This window comes from Puma concolor, chromosome B1 (genome assembly GCF_028749965.1).
Source record: "Puma concolor isolate L17-30 chromosome B1, mPumCon1.1.hap2, whole genome shotgun sequence".
NCBI lineage: Eukaryota > Metazoa > Chordata > Mammalia > Carnivora > Felidae > Puma > Puma concolor.
Window position 1 is genome coordinate 147,295,425 of NC_141670.1, and position 3,488 is coordinate 147,298,912.

The following is a 3,488-nucleotide window of genomic DNA, read 5'->3' on the forward strand; positions in this document are numbered from 1 at the left end:
ACTGACTGCATTGTCCACGACAGCTCGCATTTAGATGAGATACTGGTAGTGGCCTTATGGAAATAGAGAACAGAGGAAATAGAGTCCTTACTAGATAAGCTGAGGGCCAGGAGAGAGAAATCAGAAACTTCAGGGTCTAATCCCAGCCGTGACAATGACTTGACATATTTGGACGAGTTATTTTAACTTTTGTTTCTCAATAACAAGTGATAATTTGAGGGGAATATCATTACAATACCAAGTGCTAACTGTGAGGAAAATTACAAAGCAATCCATCCAGGATATGTCAAGTTCTTGATCCGCAAACAGTAGGAATAGAACTAAGTCATTGTTCAATTTGCAAGTCATGTCATCTTTGAAGTGTGTAACATTTATAAGGTTTTTGAAATAATAAAATAATAGTTACAGTATTGTAGAATATAACACTTGAAATCATTCTAAATTTTTTTTTTCAACGTTTTTATTTATTTTTGGGACAGAGAGAGACAGAGCATGAACGGGGGAGGGGCAGAGAGAGAGGGAGACACAGAATCGGAAACAGGCTCCAGGCTCCGAGCCACCAGCCCAGAGCCCGACGCGGGGCTCGAACTCACAGACCGCGAGATCGTGACCTGGCTGAAGTCGGACGCTTAACCGACTGCTCCACCCAGGCGCCCCACTTGAAATCATTCTAAAACGTTGGCCAAAACTGGTAAGAGGCAGTAAGAGAGAACAAAGCTCTGTAAAAATATTAACTGGTGACTTTGCCTCTCTTGGGTTTTTCATTTCCCGAAAGAAGAAAAATGTAGGCTCATTTTGTCAACTACATGTTGACAGATTTTTGGAAACATGGACAAAAGAGAAGCCAGTCTTTTTCAAAACACATTTTAACATTTACCTCTAGTCACTAATGAAATATCTTAGTAAAGAAAGTATTTTAACTGGGGCACAAGGGGTCAGGGAACACAGCAGCGAGATGATGGAATGCTTTAGGGACAGACAGCCAAGAGCTTGGCAAACTTAAGAATCACTGAAATAAATATAGTTTGATTGTCTAGGTCCAAACACTTGAACTTAGATAAGAAAAACTAGACTATAAAATGGAATTAAGTGTGGAATATATTTTAATTTGAAGCCAAACAGATTAAGTATATTATAAACACCATTTTGTAATGAGATATTGTAACAGAAAGTTCCTTAGAAACTAATGCATTAGGTAGCTTACCAAAGAAGCATGTCATTATTGACAGAGGGAATCCTCTTGCTTTTAGCATGCCAAGTAATTGCTATTCTAATGTGAAAGAGAAAATTAGAAGTATATCAGTAGATCTTCAAAGGTCTAGTAAATCACGATATGAAAAACTATACTGAAAAGAACACTCACATCTTTTTCCTTGACAGAGAAATAAGGTAATGAAATATTAAGGCATGATGTCCAGTTTTGCATTTGATGTCATCAGTTTTTAACTTATAGGTAGATTATATTCTCAATTTTTGAACCACATTGGTTTGCTAGGATTTGAAATATTTTTCCTCTAGAAATAATGTTCTGAAGGCTGGATTACTTCACAGAATAACCCCTGTCCAGGCACACCCGAATACACAGTACACCGCCTCCCCACCCCAGGACACCCCCCTCCCAATCCACATTCTTTCAAATGTAAGGCAACATGATGTAGCACGGGCTTTGGTTAATGGAGCATGGCAATAACCCGCCTTAGTGGCCTTAGAAAAACTGTTTAATTTCTATGAATTTCATTTTACTCATTTGAATGTAAAAATAATTATAACTCCCTCTTAGGGTGATTGGTTGTGAGCATGAAGTAAGGCAAGTTAAACAAAAGTTCTTTTTACCTTGCAATGTCCTGCAAAATGTTGATGATTAATGTACTCTAGTGCTCTATGGTTTAGTTACTCTTGGGATTAAATCGCCTTCATAAACAATGTGGGACACAGATGCTATTTAAAAATGTCTCTATAGAAGAAAGTGCATTGTATGTCAAGACAAGCTGCAGTAGGAGTGAAAATAATGTCCCCCACCGAGCTGTGGTGTTGCCAGCCAGCCATCTGGCCAACAGAAACATTTCTTCACTGCCTCCCTTCCCTTTCCCAGCTGTAGTGATCACTGTTTCCCAGAAAGCAATGCCTGATGGCTGTTCTCACTCCTCTGGTGGGCCTTTGTCCTGTGTTTCCCATATTATCTTCTTTATTTTCATAACCGCCATGAAACTGTCATGAAAGTTTCATCACTTCCTATTCTCTAGTTATTTCATGCATATGAGAGTTGTTTCTTCTGTTGGGTTCTAAACTACTGGGAGGCAAGACCCACCTTTGTCCCTGAAGATCAGACACAGAATTGGTGCTTGGCAAATGCCAAGTAGAGAACAGGAGGGCATTTACCAGGGGATGAGAATGCTATCATAAAGAAGGTGAGGTGGACTTGTTGCCTTTAGTGGGTATTATCTAGATTATAATGGCCACACTGACAAAGAAGGAAAGGCAGAAAGATCCAAATCACGGGGACGAGTGGTAATAAGTGGATAAAAAGATCCATGAGCAATTGTCAAGTCTGAAGACACTTGAGAAGCTAGTCACTTGATACAATTTTTTAGTAAGAGTAGCATCTCACGGAACAAAGAAGTTCCATGTGGCAGAAGCTTAGAAAAAGAAAATCTTTTAAAAAATGGGAAAAGAAAGTGAAATCTAGTGGAAAAGTTATTTTCAGGAGAGTAATTTTAGGTTAATTCTAAACCAAATAAATCTATGGAATTAGGTGGTGCAGGCTTCCAGGTAGGTGTCTAACGCGTCTTGTCATTTGCACTGCATACAGTAGATAGATAATTACCTCTACGTTCCTGATTTTAGATGGTGTTGGCTCAACTAAAAGAGGAAATCATTACTACAAACAATAAATATTTTTTAAGTTTATTTATTTTGAGAGAGAGAGAAAAAGAGAGAGTGAGAGTGTGTGTGTGCATGTGCAAACATGGGAGAGGCAGAGAGAGAGGGACAGAGAATCCCAAGTGGGGATTCGACATGGGGCTCGAACCCACAAACTGTGACATCATGACCTGAGCCAAAATCAAGAGTTGGACACTCAACTGACTGAGCCACCCAGGCACCCCAACAGCAAATATTTTTTAGCGTATACTATGTGTCAAGCTATTTCACCCGCTTTATATAGAGTATAATATTTAATCATTGCATTAATGTAATGATTTATAACTACGGGGGAAACTTCAACTCAGAAATGTTAAATAACTTGCCCAACGCTTATACCACTGATAAGTGGTGGGTCCAAGGTTTAAGCTCAATAGTCACTATTCCTTTTTTTAATTTTTTTTTTTCAAAGTTTATTTATTTTTGGGACAGAGAGAGACAGAGCATGAACGGGGGAGGGGCAGAGAGAGAGGGAGACACAGAATCGGAAACAGGCTCCAGGCTCTGAGCCATCAGCCCAGAGCCTGACGCGGGGCTCGAACTCACGGACCGCGAGATCGTGACCTGGT